Below are 22,471 nucleotides of genomic sequence, written 5' to 3'. Positions count from 1 at the left end.
TGTAAGGAGGACAGAACTGTAGATATTCAGAACTTCCCAGCCTAACCTGTGGAAAGTTACCAGGTCTGTGAAGAAAACGGATCATTTGATGCCTGTGCTTGATTAAGATACAAACGTTGTCTGCACATGATGTGCTGTGTCTCCAGCACACCCTGTTTTCAGATTAACTAATGACACAGAACTGTACCTCAGTAACACGTTCTGATACAGAGGCTATGTGATTCTGTCACTGGTAATTCAAGTCTGTTATATTATAGAATATTGTACCAGAGGATTAATTGCTAATTTCAGGATTAGTTAGTTGATCGTGAAGCTGTTTGTGGCAGTAGAAAAAGGCACCACTTATCCTCTTCATCTTGGAATGATGAAGTCCTTCCAATAAATCTTTTTGTACGCTATTCAACATTCTTAACATGAGCTCATTCACTCATAGTAATTAATAATACACTGTTTCTCATCATGTAACCATCACATCATTATATGTCATTCCCTTCAGTCAGAATCATGAATTTTGTTTGAAGCTCAGATCTCATCTATGGAAAATTTTACTGGATTATGAAGAGTCTTTTCCCAGTCAATGAGAACATACTTTTAATTCTCTTCCTTTGCAATCTGAGAATCCTGGCCAGAAAATACTGGTGAGAAAAATTCAGAACAGTTTATACTTATCAGTAGGATATGCATATGTTGAATTAACACCATCTGTTTTCAACTGATATGAGACTACGTAGCAAACTTTCAGCTGTGATTCAGAAAAAGCATCCCCTCTCCAAAAGAAATGAAGTATTAATCTTGTTTTATAGGAACAAACAAACAAACAAACAAAAAAAAAGGTGTGAGGAAATCTTGGCTTTTTCTGCCTATTCTCTGCTACGGACTTCCTCCAAAGACTGGTGGCTGACAAGACTCCACATGCTGCTCCACAGCCTTGTTTATTTGCAAGAGCAAGGATTCATCTGCCCAAATGCAGACATAATGTGCGGAGCTAATCTGAGCTACTGAATTGAAAGAAAGCACAATTTTTCTTCAGCTCACTCAAGAATCACACCTGTTTCTCTTACTGTCGAAACAGCCTCACATAACATGGATGTCATCTGTGAGTGTCTCAAGACAGAAGAGGTCAGTCCCACTCCTAGCAGCTGCTGCAGTTTGAATTCCTGCTTTTGGCTTTTCACACAGGAGCTGTTTTGCAGCAGAGTTTTAATCATTTTCACCACACAGGAATCTTACCACCTCTGTGATTCTTCAGAAATAACACCTCTCCTCAGCAGTCAGAGGTTCTGGGCCCAGTTCATTTTGATTGTTCAGGCAGTGTTTATTCTCTTCTGCACTCCTGATGGTTTGTTTCCCTGGTCTAAAATGAAAGGTGGCAGAGTGAGCAGAGCCCTGATTAATCACTTTCTCTAAAAAGTGGCTCACACTGGGGAACAATGGGCATGTAAATCCTGCTGTAAAGCACAGATTAGACAAACACACCAAGTGCCTAACTGCATAACGTAGGTCTTTCTATATGCATCACAGCTACTCCTCTTTGTGTTTCCAGCTCAGCCCTGACTTCATCCACACTGCTGTGTACCTGCAGAACAACTTGCATCAAATTTCCTTCCTCCTTTTTCCAAAAGTGCCTTAATGTTTACCAATGCAACACATTAGAAACCATAGAAAAACACACTTCCGACTCTGCTTTTGTACCATGTATAGCTCTATAAGGCTTTTCAGATTCTTAAGAATCAACAGTTCTTCATGGGTGGCACAGCTGTCAAAATACCCAGAATTACGCGATATTAATTAGACAACTATATAGTTGAAGAGCCAGCTCAGTACAACTGGTACAGAAATAAGCCTATGTTATATCAAAACGTAAAGATTCTTTAAAATAAGACAAAGACCTTACTCTGAAACACGTGTTCACATTGCCTAATTCTAAACAACTGATTAGATAGGGAGCCTAAGAAGACTAATGGTGATTATTTTTCTATACCTGTGTTAGATGGCATGACATGACCCCAAGTTCAACCAGAGCCTCATTGTGAAACTGTGGAGATCTCTCTATAGAGGACATGCAAAACAAGGAGAAAAAGGGCTTTTAAACTCAGAGCTAGATTTCATATGAATACTTACATGTAACAATTTAAAACAGAATTAGGCAAGGCAGAATGGAAACAAAAGGTTTATGAAACTCGCCTTGCCTGCTGATGCCTTGCTTCCAGGCTTCATTCCATTCCAACAACTCAACGGCTTTCTGATCTGCAGCAAGTTCTGCATAATCCCCTCCGCCTCAGCTGGACAAGTTGATTTCTCCAACAGCTCAGGTTGTAAACCCATTCCTGTCACTTCTCTGCAGTTTCTCAGTATCTCCCTGAACTTCTGCCTGCAACATTTTTTCCCCCCTGTCTCTCCAACCCTCTTGCTCTGAAACAGGAGAACTCCCCCTGAAATATGCTCTGTTGCTCCCAGGGTAGGAGCAATCTCTCTCTCTCTAGAAGCTTCCAGCCAACCCAATCCTCTTCCTTTTTAAAGGAATGTAACTGAACCTGACAACAAACACACAGAATAGATCATCTGTCACAGATGGCTAAACTTATGAAGTGTGAAAACCACTCACAGTATGTCCAGATTTTCCATTACATTTTTTTTCTACAAAGTGTACTAGCCAGACCACACAAAAAACATACCCCTATTCTTGTTTTCATATGAGAATGGCATTTCCAGTTTTATATAAATCCATTACCAAGTGATACAAGTTAAACAAAACCAAATAAACTCCTCCTCCACCCCACCCAAAACCTCCAAAAAGCCAGCCTTTCACAGGTAGCATTAATACCGGAATAAATTTATACAGAAACTTGCTAAATTACTACAAAACAGAACATCTTCCCATGGAAGAACAGTTTCCACTATGTTATCTGTTTACATTTATACTATTATTTTTTCCAAACTAAAAAAAAAAAAAAAAACCACAGATCTCTAACAGGTATGTAGCTTTTTTTCTGTTTTTTTTAAGTTTACTTTTTTTCCCCCATATATTTCTTCTATATGTTGTCTGCAGTCTGTTGATACTAAACCTAATTCAACCCATGGAGGTGGGAAAGAGGTGTCAAATATTTCATAATAATATTATTATAATAATATTTAAAACCAGACTGGATGTCAGCATCAAGTCTTCACTGAAGAAGTCACTCAGGTCACTCACCTCACTCTTGATCAGCACAACCGTGAATAAAACTGGGAGAAAGTCCTGATTTTAAGAATTTAAAAAAAAAAAAAAAAAAAAAAAGAATAACCTTTATGTATTTATTTATTTATTATGTATAAATGAGTGTAATTTTTACAGCTGATTCTTTTGGGACTTGCTAAGTATGGTTTATATGACTAACACTGAAATTTAGATTCATTTTCAGAAGAGCAAGTGTTTCATTCCTGGATAAATTCAATCAGATGACAGCCTTGTAATCAATGTGATATTTAATCACACTGTGTAGGGTTAGGGAGGAAGAAAGCAGTAACCTTTAATGAATTTTCTTTCTACTGTTTTAATATCAGTTGTACTATTTTAGAATCATGACCTCTCTCTTTCCATTCCTGCTTACTGTGACAAGCAGGATGAGAAGACAGAAATTTGGCAAGTTTACTTTTAAACAGTAATGTAGTTGATTCTTGGGTTGGAAATGGCCTTAAAAGATCATCTAACTCCAACCTTCCTGCCATAGGCAGGGATGCCACCCACTAGATCAGGTTGGCCAAGGCCCCATCCAGCCTGGCCTTGAACACCTCCAGGGATGTGGCATCTACAACTTCTCTGGGCAACCTGTTCCAATGCCTCACTACCCTTACAGTGAAGTCTTTCCTCCTAATGTCTAGTCTAAATCTATCCTCTTCTAGTTTAAGACTGTCCCCCCTTGTCCTATCATTATCTAGCCATGCAAAGAGTCCTTCTCCATTTTTTTATAAGATCTCTTTAAGTATTGAAAGGCTGCAATGATGTCTCCCCAAAGCCTTCTCTTTTCCAAACTGAACATGCCCTGCTCTCTCTGCCTTTCTTCATAGGAGAGGTGCTCCAGCCCTCTGATCATCTTTGTAGCCCTCCTCTGGACTTGCTGCAACAGGTCCACGTCTTTTTTGTGCTAGGGTCCCCAAGGCTTTTCAATATCAAGGTAAACAAGACAAGAACAATTATTATTTAATATTTAGATGTTAAACAGAAAAAAATAAATGGATGAGCATGAAAATGTTTCTTCTAAACCTTCTTTGTTTACATTACCACTGCATGTCACTATTAAGGATAAACTTTAGATAGGTTTATTAAATTCAGATTGGGATGTACTCTATTACCCACAAGGCAAAAACCACCCAGGAAAGAGGCCCTGGATTTTGAAAAGGAGAAAGTCAACAGATGAAAAGATAAGAAATACTAATGTTAAGCAGCTGATTTCTGAAAGTCACCATTCAGTAACAGGTAATAATGTTTAATAGAATGCTTAATAGTATACTGTACTGTATAATGTAATTTCAGGATGCCTACCTGAAATACTAAATAGCTAGGTGTTATTCAGTGATTAATGTAGAAGAAAAACTAGTGTTGGTAACCAACACACCTATATAAAAACTGTGAGTGTAGTTTTTGTTTCAGTTTTTCTCACTGTAAAATAAATCTGTTTTTGTGGAAGCCTTAAGACTATTAGCATTCAAGAGCACCTAGATCTAAATGACAAACTTCATAACATTTTTATTTTGCATTTTGCAAAGTATGAATACTTTTGGTATCAATCTAAGGCAACCAAAGTGACACCACTTAACTGAAATATTTTGATCCTGCATCATAGTTAATGCTTTAAGGGGCTCAAGCTTATTTATTTATTTGCCTCTGAACTAAGAATGGCAAAAGGTTATTGTTCAGTGTCAATCAAGCACTGATGTTAGAACCCTGTACATATCGGGATAGAGATCATCAAGTCATCACCCATGATACAGATTTCATTTCTGGATTATCGATGCAGGAACCTAACAGTTTTTACAGTATTTTCAGATGACAGTATTTATGTTCATAGCAACTTGGTAAGCACATAAACAAAAATAAAGAATCTTTCTATAAGCTTTACAGAATATGTAATGCTTACAGAACCAGCTGTTTCAATATTTCAGCAGGAAACATTAAATCCTTTAATTCTCAGATATCTCTTATGGAATCTGAATGCACAGTAATCATTATAGTACCTCAATGTACATATAGCAGACAGGAGCCAGGCTGGCTGAATAGTGGTGATGATTATCTTTACTGATGAATTGTCAATGCTATTTACCTTACTACGCATTATCTAGGAGCTCTGTGTAATTCTTTATTGTTTTGTTTGAACATCAGTTTTCAGATAAACACCAAGTACTGTTAGGATGATTTTTTTTACTTCATCTGCCCTGAAAACAACAAATGACTTTATATCTGACCATAGCCAACATTTTTAAACTGCATTGCTTTTCCACCACAATATCGATCCCTTCTTATAGCATTTTACAAATTACATATTCATGAAATATAACATCTACAATGCTGTAATACAGTAATGATTTCAGAGATGTAAGACATCAAAGAATTAGAAAATGGAATATGTATCCAATATATTTTAGCATAAAGTAGCATAAGAAGAATAACGTTTTAAAATTGTAGAACAATTGAAACTCAGGACCAAGTCATGAGAAATACACTGGCACAAGGGTTTCCTACAAAAGCAAACCTTGAGCTCTGTGTAAGAATTAAAAAGAAGATTTTGAAGAGGACAGAAACGGTAATGCCATTACTTTCTTACATGCTCATATATCTGGGCCAGAGCATAAGATAAGCCTGTTTCATTCAAGAGAAATTTCCTCAACACCTACGCTCATGGAGCAAAACCACAGCACTATCTTTCTATGCGGCAGTTCTCAAAGAACATTGGAAAAATGCTATGCCATTTCATGTACATGGGTCTTATACATGAGGAATACAATCTGTCTTGTAAAAATATTGTGTTTATATTGAAAACTTACGGGTTTTCTTTGTGGAAATTCTCTTGCTTACCCCAGTGATCCAGGTGATTTGTAACCCACCTAGTTATTTGAAAGACAGCTTGCTTTACACTTTGAAGACATACAGTATGAGAAATCTGCTGTAAAGAGCTTTAAAAACAGAAGGTAAACAAAGTGTATGTCTATAGAAGCAGAATACCACACACTCTCTTAACCTGGATCACAAGTCATTGCACCACACTTCTGGTGTGCAAGCCGGAGTTGTAAATATATTTCTGCTAGGAAATTCTGCTGATCATAATTTTGATGAAACAATTACACAGCTTCAGGATAGAGCTAGTTCTACCTCAGCCTTAATGTTTGCCTATCACACGCAAGTGCTGTCACTTAAAGTTTACTTATGGCTGTTGGATCCTTCCAACCTGTACCTGTGATAGTGTCTGTGATTTTTAGCTGGTACATTATAATGAATAATAACTTTAAAAACAACAAGAAAGATACTTTATCAACAGTGACAACAGCAAATTCAGTTGCTCAAATTAAAGAAATGAAAAACCCATGAAAAGAAGATGCAAAAGAAAATCTATATGCATAATACATTATTCTGGTAGGGTTTATGCATGTGAAAACACGGTCCCTTCATCTGCTTCCAAGGTAAAATATGCAACACTTTTCAACATAGTGTTGGTCACAGAGCTTAAAGCTCTCCCAGGGACATTTTCATTGCCCCTGTTACTACAAGACTTAAAATAAGAGAACATGGACAATATAATAACTGTGGCTTCCGAATGTCATAAAATATTCAGAGATGAGTTCTGACTATTTCCTATATTGCTTGCTTTCTTTAGTTGCTTTACTGCTCTTCTTCCTGTCATCAATACCTTTCATGCGTCCAGCTGTAAACACCTGTTCCCTACTTTGATTGTTAATTTTTAATTCAGATTATGTGGGCTTTTCACACCGCTTGGAGACATGAGGAAGGAACAGAATGAACAATGATGAAACAACTCATCAAGAACAAGGCCAGGCATCTCCTTCTTCAGGTCTAACAATAAGGAAAGAAAGGTTCATAAAGAAATGCACCTTTGTAGCGTGGGAGTCCAAGAGGTCCTCAAAGAACATGGGCTGAGAGAATATAAATGAAAACCTCTTTGAGTACAGTCAGTATGTGGGATAAAAAGCAGTATCCCTATAATGGCTAGGAGCAATAAAAGTGAAGAGAGGAAATGGAGACTGAGGTCAGGTTCTAACTGGGACCTTATTATTAAACCTAAAGACAGAAACTAGTGTATCATCTTGACAAAAACAGGAGCTACAATAATAAATACAATAACTTATTTATAATAACTTATAATAACTTATGTCTTTATAGCAGTGTTCATACAATAACTAAAACTTTATACCTGATTAGATCATTGCAAGTGGAAGCAATAATAAAAATGGTCTATTAGGTCCTACCTCCAGGCTGTGTGTAAATGCTTTCTTATTTAAAAAAATAAAAAATAAATAAAAAGATGAGAAGACATACATACTCATTCTAATGTTCAGAGAAATGCTAAAAAAAAAGAAAGGTAAAAATGTTTATAAGAGCAACAAAACCATAACAATATCCTCATTTAGGAGAAAGATTTTTAGATTTCAAAGTATACTGAGTATTCTTATAGGAGAATATACAAGAAAATAGTCTGTTAATAATGATTCATGTTTTGTCTTGGATCAAGATTTTCAGGGAGTGTAACATTGTCAGACTATTGGTTAGGCCTATCCCTAAGGAAAATATTACGGAGAGAGTGGGAAAGGGATTTATTCAGCAAGACAATATTTCACAGAATCATAGAATCATAGCATGGTTTGTGTTGGAAGGGACCTTAAAGATCTTCTAATTCCACTCCCCCTGCCATGGGCAGGGACACCTCCCACTAGACCAGGTTGCTCAAAGCCCCATCCAACCTGGCCTTGAACACTTCTAGGGTTGGGGAATCCTCAGCTTATCTGGGCAACCTTGCCACCATCAAAGTAAAGCATTTCTTCCTAATATCTAATATAAATCTACCCTTTCTGAGTTTAAAGCCATTACCCCTTGTCCTATAACTACAGTCCCTGACAAAAAGTTCCTCTCCAGATTTTTTGTAGCCCACTTCAGGTACAGGAAGGTTGCTATCAGGTCTGCCTGGAGCCTTTTCTTCTCCAGGCTGAGAACCCACAACTCCTTCAGCCTGTCTTCATAGGAGAGGTGCTCCAGCAAGTAACTAGAAGAATTATTTTTATTATTAATACTTATTATTTGAAATTGCACCACCAATTATAAGAAAATTGAATAATTAAGGAAAATACATTATGGATATTAGAAAAAATATCTTTTAGTAAGATCTGTTATGTTGTGAAATAGTCTCTCTGTGAAGAAACTACTTTTAACTCAAAATAGGAGAAAAAAATAGTAAGTACGGTTAAAAATAATATGACTTGCAATAATAATTAAAATAATGACTTGCAATTTTGTACTGTTTAAAGATCAATTAATAAAGCATAGTTTCCCAATAGAGTATTTTTTCTTCTTAGGATTCTTAATATTTCTTATGGATACTTCATATTTATTAAGTCCTTTTTTTTTTTTTCTTTATTAGATAATTACCATGTTTCTGTCATATGCCACTTTGTTTTTTAACTATCAGAACTCCATTGTATTAAAATCTTTCCTCGTTAATTTCACAAATTTTAACTTTCATAGAATCATAGAACAGCTTGGGTTGGAAGGGACCTTAAAGATCATCTAGTTCCAACTTCCCTGCCATGGGCAGGGATGCCACTCACTAGACAAGGTTGCACAACACCTCGTCTGACCTGGGCTTGAGCACCTACAAGGATATGGACATCCACAACTTCTCTGGGCAACCTGTTTGAGTGCCTCACCATCCTCTGAGTGAAGAATTTCCTCCTAAATCTAAAAAGACACTTTCTAACATATCAATTAAATCTCCAGAATACATTTATAACTGATTTTGTCTCTACAATGACGTCAGATATTGACTTGTTAGTTTCTCAGAATTTTACATCACATACACATTAGATGTCAATAAACAAATGCTAGCTTTTATTAGGAAAGGATGGTGTCTCAAAATTGCAGTTTATCAAAAAAAAAAAAGGAAAAAAGAAAGACAATATTTTAGTGAAGAAAAAAAAATCCATCTGTTTCCCAAATTACTCCAGTCTACTGGGTTTGACAGGTTAATGGTGGGCATAGGATAGCGTTTCCTGTACTGTACATTTCTTTATAAAGCAGCATAGAAATGCTTGAGGGAAAATAATTTACTTCTGATGTGAACCAGTACAACAGCTTGATGAGTGTTATATGACAAGAGTCTAAGGGAACTGCTGTCTTCAACTCTCAAGTATGGGATTACTGAACACAGAACCACATCCTTCTAAGAGATGCACAGTGGAGGGCAAATATCACAAGTCACTTAAGGTAAATTAAGAATTCTTCACCATGGGAGCAATGAAGTCCCAGAACAGGATGCTCAGAGAGGCTGTGAAATCTCCATCCTCAGAGATTTTCAAACTTCAATTGGACAAGCCCTCTAGCTACCTGACCTAACTTTGAAATTAGCCCAGCTTTGAGGTGTAGATCTCCGCAGATTCCTCCCAGTCTAATGATTTGGTGATCCTTTTCTCAGTCACTGTGACGGCTGAGGAGCTTGGCTAGTTAATGTTTTCAAAACATAATACGGACACCAACATTCTGATGGATTTATTGCCAAGATGCTGTGGAAGGTGTGGAAGGTGTGGAAGGTGTGGAAGGTACTGCAGTATTTATTTTTATTAAATAAAAGCTTGAATGTAGGCAAGAGCATTCTATAACTGAATGTGGTTGAGATGAAAAATACTGTTAGTCATGTCTGCAAAATACCCTTCAAAAAACCACTTTGCTTTTATTTATATATATACATATGTATAAAGTAGAGGTATTACTATATATATATATATACACATATATATGAAGTAAAAAATGTTACTTTTGTAACTTTGTCACAACTTTTTGTTTTCATCAGTGAGCTCTTGGAACAAATGATGAAGAAATGGCAAAAAGAGGTAACTGCCTGGGTTACAGTTCTCTCAGACAGACAATGTTCAAACAGGCTGTAAGAACATAAGGACTCAGAGCAGCCTACACTACTGCTGTCAAAAATGACTTTTACTGCCTAAAGAAATATCTGGAAACATTACTACAAAACTCTCTATTCTACTATATCACTGATGAAATGAGCAAAGGACAAATGCTGTGATTCCTCTCCACTATTTCTATAAGGCCATGATATTTCTGCTACGGATTCTAGCTTTGGTATCATAAAAGGAACATCAGTATGATGTAAGTGATTAACAGAGTCAAATTTGTGAAAAAGACAGTCATTAGTTCCAACTTTAACTGAGACTAGAAGTATCATTTTATTTCTGTTACCCACGTATATTATATATATATGCATATGTGTATACATATACATGTATATATATATATAGCAAAAACACTATGCAAGAGGATATAGAAAATGTGCTCCACAAGCTTATGGAGCAGATACTATTTATAAGCTACCTTATTATTTCCTGAGGCTTACATCATTATGTTTAATGAATGCTATACAAGACTTGAAAATAAACAACAGGGCTCAAATTCATCTGCTCTATACGAGGCTTAAACTTTAGATGGGTAACTTTTGTTCTAATTCCCCCTGTCCATCACCTTTCCTGACTATCTTTGGTAATTGCTGAGTATCTAAATCAAGCAGTTGTCTCAATTTAGAGAAATCAGAAAAATTAAATTTCTTATCTCACAAAGACTGAGGAAGTCCCCAGCATTTAATCCTTCTTCAGGTCTTTCTCCATAGTAGTTATTTATTTTCAAACCCTGCTTTTACTTTTAGTTAACGGCTAGCCCATTTTATGATCCTACACCAGGGAAAAGGCTTGCCAGGCAGTGTAAGAGCACCAGCACACTCAATGCTTGAGTCAGATTCAACATTAGTGAATGAATAGCTTGCCAAGTGAGTAAGGTGATATAATAAAAGCTGTACTTCACTAGGAACCACATAGACTGGATGAGAGAATGTGTCAAAGAGGGACCGTCTGGGAAACAGAAGTAGGGTTTAGCAACGAGATTAGATAGAAGATATGGACAGATGGGGAATATGAACAGAAATTGAACCAAGACCCAAATTCAGTCTGTACAGAATGCAAGAAGTTCTGAAGGAAGAGAGCCAAGAGGCAGGCTTCCTCTGTAGTCTCATACAGAAGGAGAGAACGAATACGAAGAAAGAAATTTCAGGCTCTGCATCATTTCACAGACACGTCTAAGCCATATCCTGTGACAATGTTTCAGATTTATTCCTCTATTTGGAGTTTCTAAATGGCTGAATTAGGCATCACAGCACTGAGCATACTAGCTACTGTTAATTCCTGTCTTGGAGCCTCATTCTAAATGCAGGCACTGTAAGTACTTACCATGACTTTACAGATCCCACTGTCTGAGCTGAACACTTGCAGCAGGTAAAATCACTTTTCATGAGACCATGGAATTCAGCTGACCGAAGGCAGTTTCAGTGATTTAGAAGAATCTCTTTGTAGCTGAACTGTAGTAGAACAGTTCTACTATAGTAGAACTGTTGTTCCCTTGGAATATTTCTGTCTGCAGATTATAACACTCTGTTATAGTGACCAAGTCAGGCGTGACTTTAGACCATCAATATCTAACATGAAACATGATCTTTCATATCCTTCCTACGGGAAGATGCTAAACCTCTCTAGGCTTCTGAAGAGAAATGTAAAGAGGAAAGCAAAATGGGGATAAATGACACTTCAGCTAAAAGGAACAAGACAGGTATCATTTAAGTTATCTAATTATAAACCTATTTTCTTCATCCCAGCTTCCTATCTTATAAATAAAAGAACTGTATCACTGAAGTCACTGAGCCCCACTAGGCCTTAGTGGTTAGTTTATTCAAGCACTCTGTGACAAATGCTGTATCAATACAAATTGACAGTAATAATGTAGATATCAATGTGTAGTAAGAGTCATGAATACTAACAAAAGGTGTATTTAATCTTAGAATTCAATTTTTAAAGCTAATGCTATTACTCACTGCTCAAATATTCTTGGCTTGAAAGGGAAATAAGTCATGTAGGTTATCCTTCTATGATACTCCCAATATTCAGGTAACAGTCTCACTCTAATATCTTGATTCTAAAGTATATGTTACTGCAGTTACGGCTTTCTTCTTATCTACTATATACCCAATATGACAAATTGATATAATCCTTTTCCTGCCCTCACTGGACACAAAGAGTGGTTAGGAGCTGTCCCATTCACAGTTATGTTTAACACAATGAAAGACTATTATCTTGTACAGCTTTGGTCTTCTTTCTAGACCAACACAGCCAGATCCTTCAGACTTTTATCCAAGGTCTTGTTTTCTAAATCTTGTATCCTTTCTCTTTCGCTCAATTCTGATTTTTTTTTCCCACTCTTTCTAACTCTTAAATGGTGCTGACCTAAACAGCATGTAGTATCATAGCTGAAGTCTCACTAACCACTGACTAAAAACTGAAAAAGGTACAAAAATTACTACACATCTTATATATTGGAAAGTTGACAACACTTCCCAAGAACACTGCTGCTTTTTGTGCAAGCACTTCATAGTTTTAAGTCATGTCTGAAGTCTTACTACTACACCTGAACATTTTCATTACTAGAATTGACTAAACAGGCACATTTCTGAATATTCGATTCTTTTTATTTTTTATTTCTTACCTGTAGTGTCTGTACCATTGCTACATTTGATTTTGAATCATTGCTCTGAATTGCAATTCTGCTTTCTGAAGTGATTGGGATTCCTGTACTGAATTGATCTGCAGATGGTATATGAGTACTTTTTCCATACTCTAAATTACAATTAAATTATTAAAGAGTCAAGTCTATGACAAACGTTTTTTGCCCCACTTAAAACTACCTACCAGCTTGACAGTGACCAATTTGACCTGAAATATCTACTTTCAGTTGGCAGATGGAAAGTTCAGTTCCATTAAAAAATAGTAATTGCTAAAATATTAGCTTATGAATATATAATGTTATGCTGGAGTAAGAAATTAAAGAAGTGAGATAGAATGAACTATTTGAGTCAGAATCTCATAACATTTGATTTTTGAGCATCAATATGTAAAACCTTATGCCTACATCTAAAATCTTAGTTTAATTCACAATTGTATATACAGTTATCTTAACAAATTCCCTTTAATAGGAAATCACTGATTCAAAAAATCAATGTCAAAATAAAAGCATAAAGAGCTTTCAAGTTTAGGTCTGCCATGGGCAAGACTTACTAATTTCAAAAAATACCTATGAGATGTTCTTAGCCCACATGGCTATGTGAAGCACTATGGCAACAGAAAATCTGACCTAGCCAGTATTTCTAGAGATGAAATGTAAAACTTCAGAGCTCTGTTTGATGATTTATGAAGTTAATAATGCAGCAATGAGTATTAACAACACGCATGTATCCAAGACATTATGGACTAGCCTCATTTCATTCTTCTACATTTTTACTTTTTGGGGTGATCATAGGGGCATATATGCAAAGCATATATTGCTTTGCATATACATATATTATATATATATATATATATTTAGGGGACAATGCAGAGGTTTGAGATTTTCAGTAGCTCATACACTACAGATAAATTAATCATAGACAAGCATGTCCCTTGGGAAAATATTCACAGCTATCAGAATTTAATCACATGTACCCCTTTAAATTCTAATGAGTTGATTACACAGAATAATGTTCTCAGTACTGGTAAACCATGCATGGTTTCTTAAAACAAAACAAAAACCAAAGAGAATTTTAAATTCATTGATTTGTGTTAAAGGAATTTCCTAAAAGTTTTAAGACAGCGAACATCTTTTTACTGCTCTGAATGTTTTTTTGTTTTGTTTTTTTTTTAGCTATCTTCAAATAGGACATATGAGAAACATTGTTTGTTTTTTTTTGCCAAGTAACATTTAATCACATTTGGCTGATCAAGACAATATTTTTTAAAAATATCTTAACGATGCAACAGTAATAAGTGTTGGAATTAAAGCTTCCTTTTTTTTTCTTTTTTATGAGTTGAAGTTTTGGAGAAGGCATTAGGCTAATACTTTGACAAGAACAAATTCCTTGGTTTTCTCTAGTTATTGCACATTAGTATAGTTTGCAGGGAGGATTTTGTGCATGCCAACTAGATTTCTTATGGAGAAAACTAAATAGGAAGCTCTGTTCTAAGTGTATGTCAAATGTGCTCAAATCCCAGTAGGGGAGACCAGTCCAAACCAATGACTGGACAACATCAAACCGCAATATAAATCAATTCCAATGTTAGACTCCCCAGCTGCATAAGGTATACTTGTAGGGGCTTTAGCATCAGCTGATGTGATCTGTTGTTCTGCATTTAGTATGCCAAATGATTTGCTAACATAGCACACTCAGTGCTTCCTTTGTAGGTAGCTTTTGTAGATGCTGGTCTTTTGCTAAACTGTCCTTCCTGAGGATGTATATCCATTTTCTCAGTACACTATAATTTTCCTGAGCTTCTGTTAAAACTGCTCATAAGAGTCAACAGAATGAAATGCAGGAAGTCAAACTTGTCAGCAGAACATCTGAGAGAAACTCTCTTGAATTCAGTCAGGTTATTCCCTGGCCATCTAGACAAGCAATGAATTACACTAGTAATTTTTTACCCTCATCCTATTTATTCGGATAAACTATTGTATTCCATGTCTTGATAAAAGAGAAAAGTCTGAGGCAAAACAGAGTTGAAGTAGGTCAGTTATACATTCTTCTGTCATTCATCCATGCCTGCTTGATTCTGCTATATATATTTGTATGTTGTATCCGTTATTTTAAAGCAGGAAATACTATATTGGTTTTTCACCACACCCAAAACTCAAAGAACTCCTACAATGGAAACGTGGGTATATAACAAAGTCAGCTGGAAATGAGTGCTAAGAGATTACTGTACTTTTATTCTTTGTTTTTTAAGGAAGACAAAAGATTGAGGATTGGGATTTGTGGCCATGGGTGCTTTTTCAATGTGTAAATGAGAGCTGGCTAATGGGGAGATGGATGAACTGTCAGCACATGAGAAAAGGCCCACGTGACAGAAAACCTAGGCCCTTTGTCAACTCTGCCATAAATCTCAGGCTGTATTACAGATTGTGAAAGATCCCATTTGAAAAGCAAGAGATTGAATATCATAATAATTTTCTATTATGAATGAGCGTCCCTTCATTAAATAGAAAAGACTTGAAATCAACTAATTTAAAAGTAACAGACAATTCAGAGTGACCCAACTAAATGCTCTTTAGAAAATAATGTTTATAGGAAAATGTTGACCAAATGTGGGATAGTTTTTCTGTTTTGAAGATGAGACAGATGGAAAAAAAAAGATGGCTTATTTGAGTCACAGAGAGGTTATTCCAAAGGATTTCAAATAGAGCACAGGAAGCAGTAGCTTGAAATGTTAACAGATCTCTAAACTGTAAATACATCAAAACTTCAGCAGAAAAAGTAATCATAAATCTAGCTAAAACTTCTAGTTAAAGGAGAAGATAGATATTTTACTAATTGCATAGGAATAAAAGATGATCAAGAATTGTCTTTAGATGTGAGTGAGATCCTAACTTTTCAACTCAGTTTCAGGTGATTTTTTTTTTTTTTTTTTTTTTTTGAAATGCAGAGGAGAAGTGGTGTGCAGGGAATGCAAGAATCAGTGGCCTTTGTCCCCCTGTATATTGCTGTATCGGACTGACACTGCTACTTTAAAAATGCCTTTTTAAAGAATATCTGAATGTGAAGAAAGATTAGTTATACGAATATGAAGCAGGAAAGCCTTTTGAAAGTAATTCAAGTGCTAACGGAGCCTAAGTCCCATTAAGAAAAGTAATTAATCCTTCTTCAGGTGTTAAAGGTCACTTTTGTAAAATGAGCACATAAGATACTGAGAGATTTAGGATCTTTTGAACACTATATCTGTCCAAGGAAGTGAGGAAGAAAAAAAATCTGTCATCATGTGTTTCTACAATTTATTTGTCAATTTGGTTCAATAGCAGAGGAATGATGAGAGAGTGTATGTCTGTTTTATGTCCATGAAGAACTGATAGGAAGAACCAGTGCTCTATCTCTCTACTACCTTCATGGTTGAGAGAATGCAAATGGTGCATATCTAGTAAATTATTAATCTCTCCTCTTTCTTCAGCAAAAGTAAAGGAGGGGTGAGAGAGGAGAAGACGAGTGGGATATAAGGGATAATAGGATAAAGAAAGCCAGGCTTATACACATTTTTCTGCAGCTCGCATGAGCCCAACTAGGCACACTAGCATTTGACTTGATATTCAAGCACAAAAAGAATTCACTGGGTACATCTACACCTTCTCTGGCCTAAATTCAATCTCAAAATATGATCTGACCATAAGCAACGAATCAGCTTCATACACAAGCTACAGGGCACTCTTTAGGGATGTAGAAAACTACAGTGTGTGCCTATCCAGAACCAGTGACTTAGCCTGTTGCTAACTGTTAACACACTGTTAAGCTGACCCAGGTGAGCAGTCGGTGAACTGCATGCAAACCATACAAACCATGCAAATCAGGCCACTCCCAGACTATGCTTTAAGACTGGTGTATGCACAGCCAAAATGAAGGACCAGTTGTCACCAGTGCCTGAAGAAGAGTTTTGTTAAACCACAGCCCACAGATGTCACTTAGATTTCCTGGAAGCAAAGGAAAAAAAAAACAACCAACCAAAACAAACAAACAAACAAGCAAACAAAAAAAACCTTGCTCTTTAAATCTAGGTTACTCTTACATCATACTACCAAAGCCAGTTCCTCACACAACACACTGCTATACTTAAACCCAAATAACTGCTGTTTCTGCATGAGGTAATAGCCATGTTATATTTAAAGGTAACTTTTAAGGAGAAAAAAATATTCTTCCTTTTTTCCAGACCAAATCATGGGACTATACCGGAAAATTAAAAGTCACTGAATGAAGCCTTCTGCAGCTGCAATCACATGACCACATATCTCACAGACCACAAATAACTTCTAAGTATTTTACAATAAATACAAGAGCTATAACGAACTACCACCCAAGAAGCGTAACTACAACAAGAAACCAACGGAAACACCGATGTCCTGGTAATAGCAGAAATTCTGTTACCTGAAATTCTGGAACAACACTAAGAAATGAACCTAGTCCCTGCTTCTGAGGAAGGCAAACAAACAGAAACAGCCAACCCAAAACCACACAATTATCCCAATGCTTTATCTCTGCTCATTACCCAAGCAGAACTTTCTTCAATATCATACAGATCTGGTTATCAGTTTAGTCCAAAAAGACAAGCAAAGCATCATAGATATGATATACAGAAGGTTTTAATTCTACTGGGAGCCACTACTTTGTTTCCCCCCTCCAGTGCCAAGATGTACAGCACATCTGATGTAGGAAAGGACAGCCCAAATCACTGAGGTCCTAACCTTCAGTTTTAAAGAAGAAAACAGATGAAAACACACTCCTTGTAGTTAAAAACATGAAGTAATATCAAGCATGGAATGCTAACAGCACTATTCAAAATAGATACAGTTCATTTAAAAGTAACGTACAGTAAGAATCTATCCAAACCATTATTTAATGTTACTGATGAAAATGAGGAATTATGTTGCAATTACAGGTTCATGATCAAAGTGGAAATGTCATGGTACAACATGAATGTTAATAAGGTAAATTCCACTAACTTGATTTTAAACTGAGGACAGTGATAGATTACAGAGAACAATATTTTCTGTGATTTACTTTTATATTTATTACGTACACATAATAACAGGTGCTATGTATCTGAGGCAACACTTTTAGATCCGTCACTTTGTGTTATTGAAATTAATTATCAGTACAATACTATAGAAGATAAAACAGATTACTGTGCTTTGTTCTTATTACTTTTAAATTCAACATTTAAAAAAATTACACTTAAAATTGGTATTAAAAAACATTTCTGCTCTGACTAGGTCAATAGGTGAAGTTCTGTAATTTTTTTACCTACATAAATAATCAATCTTTGGAGATTTTTCTTGAAATCATTGTCTTTTTTTAGCATAGCATACAGATTTGAATTATATTTGCCCTACAGTAGCAGCAACTAACATCGGATGACAAATCCGAGAAACATCTTTGGTAACTCTCTTAATAAATAGATTGATAGAATTTGCTCAAACTGTGGATGCTTAAATACACAGTTTCTACCCTGAAGCTGGCAGGCTGTTGACAGATATGTCTTTGCATTAGTTTCACTAATACAAACACTTCTTCTGAGGCTTTATGCACTGCTTAAGCTGTAGATGTTGTATGAGTGTGACAGTTCTTGTGCTCGATCTTCTGCCATTTGCTTCAGTTTAGCTGAGCAGGCATTTTACATCCAAAGGCAAAAGGCAGATAACTTCCATCTTTGATTATACATATACAACATGTACAAGTGCTGAAGTTGACTGTGACTGGCATATGACTTGATCTGTGATGCACTGGTATAAAGCTATTTCTTTATTAAACTCGTCAGGTACTCACTTTTTTTAGTTTGTTGTTGTTGTTGCTGCTGCTGAATAGATAAATTTGAATCACTGCTTCCAAACTCTACTAAGACTTCCTGGTGCCCCCATGGAAACCACTTTTATGGCATCACACTCCATGGAATCCTACCATATACAGCTGCTGGACAGCCTATCAAAGGCAGCACCAAGAAGGTCATTTCCACTGTGAGTTCAAGTGGCACAAAGCTTCCCAAGGAGGAATAATAGGTATTTTTGAATAGTAGCAATTCTAGATGGGTGTCTTCCATGAGTCTTTTTTCATGCTGGCAACCTATATCGCACAATATTTCCTTGACACAGCTACACTTGATTACTCACAGAACTGCACATTATACAAGAACCATCAAAGGAAATAAAATGGAAAGAAATGCTTTTACTTCAGATTAGTAGGAAGGCATCACCTATGTTCATTCTATGTTCATGGCAATAGAGGCAATAACTACTATAGACAGTAATGGAAAATGTAATGTAAACATATAACTTGCTATCTCAACATTAAATGTGCTGTCACTGAAAGCAATATTTTTTGATACTTGTAATTACATGATTAGCAGGCAGATTATTTTTCAGCCTTTCACTTATACTAGATTGGATAAAACATTGTAATAATTTCCTACAAAAGTCAAATTAAAGACCATAAAGTTATATTTACAACAGCAGTTGTAAAAAGCAGGGGTATCATTCCATCATCTCATTCATAGTCTCCATATTCTCTTTCTTGATATGTTATAATAAATGCATTTTTAAATGGAAGAAGGACATGAATGATGAAAGTGTATTAACTGGAGGACAAAATGTCATTTCACTGTAATCTTTAGAAAGGATTTTAAGACCAATTTTATTCCTACCCTTTTAGGCTCATTGATTGCATAAAGATAAACATTTTTGATAAACTGTCATAAAATGAAGCCTGTGAAACATGCACATGAACATATGAACACCCTTTTCACCTGCAGCATTTATAGATGGAGACAAAGACATAACCCTGAAACAAGAACTATTAAAAATGTGATGGGATATTCATCCATGCAATAAATATTCCTGTACACACTCCATTTCCCAAAGGTAGTGAAAGATCAATTTTTCATTTCCATTTTTTTCCTTTACATTCAACATTGCCCTCTTATTCTGAGTGAACTGTTTGACAAGTTTTTCTGAACTAAACTTCATTGTTCTGAATGATGTATCTGATCCCCTCTACCTTTCCCTTTTACAATTAGGCGATTAGGTGCTCTCCAGTTAGGAGGCACAAAAGGATAAACATTTACACACGAACTTTAACTACTACAGACACTGTACAAAGAATGAACAAAAAGTTGCAGTCCCTAATATATTTCAATGTTGATGAAACATTGTAGTTTCAGAACTAGTAGGATAATCCAAAAATGATCTTGTATTTAAACTCAAGTACAACAACAGTATGTTGTTGCAACAACATAAATCTGCAGCTGAAAAAAAATCTGATTCTGTGATTCTGTGAAAATGTCAACAGACTATACACTTTGTCAACAGTCTCACTGTGTGTACACTAACTCTCAGGAGGAACTTCTGAGGGAGGGTATTAAGGGACAATGGAAGAAATCACTGTCTGCCAAGATGTTACAGTCTTAAAACCAGGTTCTCGGTATCAAAAAATGTAGTTCTGCTGGAGAGAATACTGTAAGTCTTATGGAAACTGAAGATCCCTTTTTCCTACCATAACTGTACTGAGTAACTGAGAACTGAAACTGACAAACTTCCAAAGCAAATTATCCCAATATTTTCAGATTCTGATGATGTCATTAGATTACTCTCTGAAACTTTCTATGTATTCTCTTGTTTATCATGTATCTCTTCTGCTCCTTTATTTTTCATCTGATCCCACACAAAGCTAACTGAACATAATAACCTGTATCAGAAAAAAAAAAGACGGAAAAAAATGCTTAATGCTTTACATAACATCAGGGCTGAAAGCTGCCATGATGGTCACGGGAGGTTTGCAAAGCAGCTTCCCCACCATATGCCACATGACACAGTTAGTGCAGCCCACTTTAAACTATGGAAGATTTTTACTTTCCTTGTGTTTGTCTACTTGCACTTCAAATTCTATAAAAAAATCTGTAAAAAGTCCACCTCTTTCAGTTAGATTACAATTGCTTTGAGACATGGACTATTTCTGCTTGATGGCTGCGTACTAATAAGAACAGCATATCTCATTACTGTTTGTGATCAGGGCAAAACTGTAATAACCATATGAGTAAGTAATGAACAGTGACATACAAGCCCTTTGTTTCTATGTCTTGATTAATAAATACTGCATGTGTTCAAGCTCTAATGTAAAGGCCTTTAAACAATTAGTGCCTCATAGAATTTATCATCCACCATCATACAAACTATACAATTCATATTAAATATATATGTATCTATAAAATAAGCGAACATTTGTTATCAGTAATAGTTTCACTGCAATGCCAGTTATTTTACAATATTAATACCTACTTTCCAAAATCTAGTACAACCCAACATTTTCTAACCTGTGAACAACATTCTTTAAGATGCTGTTCCAAGGCCTCTATATGAAATGAGTATTTGTGTTACTGTTTCTCACACTGTTAATCCTGCAATAGGGATATGGAGTTGTTATGGAGTACCAATGCCATGACTACTGTTTTCCCTTCAAACTTCAAAGAATGGTTTTCAAGCAGTAACAGCATAGAAAGTACTTAATGTCTGTATAAATATGTAAAGCTGCAGAAACTGCTTACAATAGGGGCCTTGAAGGGTATAATCAGACAATCCCATAGCTGAAAGTCACCACAAAATATCAAACAGGGACAAACCCGCTTTATTCTATCCAGTCTGTACTAGAGAATATACTTATGTATTCAAATATAACTGAACATAAAAAGTAAAAATTACTAAAGAACTTGAATGGCAGCCCTCCTAGAGCTCTCACAAATAAGATACTGAGCCTGCAAATGACAGAAGGGAATAGACTCAGACAAATGGACAGCCAAGAACATGTTAAATAGTGTGGTGGGGTTTGTTTGTTTGTTTGTTGTTGTTGTTTTCTTTTTTTTTTTCCACCAAGACTACTTCCTTTCATTCATAAATAATGGATTGATTCACAAATCAAAAATCTTACTTCTCAAGGAAAAGGAATACTGCAGAAATAGCACATTTAAATCCTGGTGATGTTAGTCCTTTATTATTCAAAACTTCCTCTATCCCAGCTAAATCCAGCATCCTTCCTCTAGCCCTGTCAGAAACAGCCCCCAGCACTTCTATAACTTCTTGATAATTCTCCCTATCCAAAACAAAACAGCAAAAAATGGATTTGTGGTCTGAAACCTTTCACCTTTCACTTTGGAAGAGATAAAAGATGTACGTACAGACTGGGACACAAGATTATCCACAGATTCATAAATGGCCAAAAAAAAAACAAACAAACAAACCACAAGGATCAAAAATGACAGCTAAATCATGCAACTGCAAATCTGCTTTCAGCTGCCTCTCAGGAGGTATATGCAGTAATTCCAATGCAAATGCACTACAGAGTGTGCCACAAGAGCTGGGTGTTATATTACTAGAGAAGAAAATGTTTTTAATTTTCTGAAGAATTGGTAGTAGATGTTTTATTGCCAATTAACTACGATATAAAATGTAAAATGCCATCCAAATTCTGAATAAGGATTTGTTGTGTGTTGTATTTTTTTTTTCTCTTCTGAATCTCACTAAGACTGTAATTTGGATTCCTCTTTTTCCAGACAAAACAATGAAATCAACTGACCCTTGCTTTAGACAGCAGATATTTCTTGTGACTTT

The 22,471-nt window shown here is 35.8% G+C and overlaps 1 protein-coding gene across 1 annotated transcript in view; it reads right to left on the bottom strand.

The window, feature by feature from the left end:
- The window catches only part of PCLO (piccolo presynaptic cytomatrix protein), a 368,631-nt gene that overhangs the window by 162,613 nt on the left and 183,547 nt on the right, over window positions 1–22,471 (bottom strand). The gene's annotated exons all lie outside the window — the stretch shown is intronic.

The sequence above is a fragment of the Cygnus atratus genome, chromosome 1, assembly GCF_013377495.2.
Source record: "Cygnus atratus isolate AKBS03 ecotype Queensland, Australia chromosome 1, CAtr_DNAZoo_HiC_assembly, whole genome shotgun sequence".
Taxonomy (NCBI): domain Eukaryota; kingdom Metazoa; phylum Chordata; class Aves; order Anseriformes; family Anatidae; genus Cygnus; species Cygnus atratus.
The sequence above is the reverse complement of the archived record's forward strand: the minus strand, read 5'-3'. Positions and strand labels throughout refer to the sequence as shown.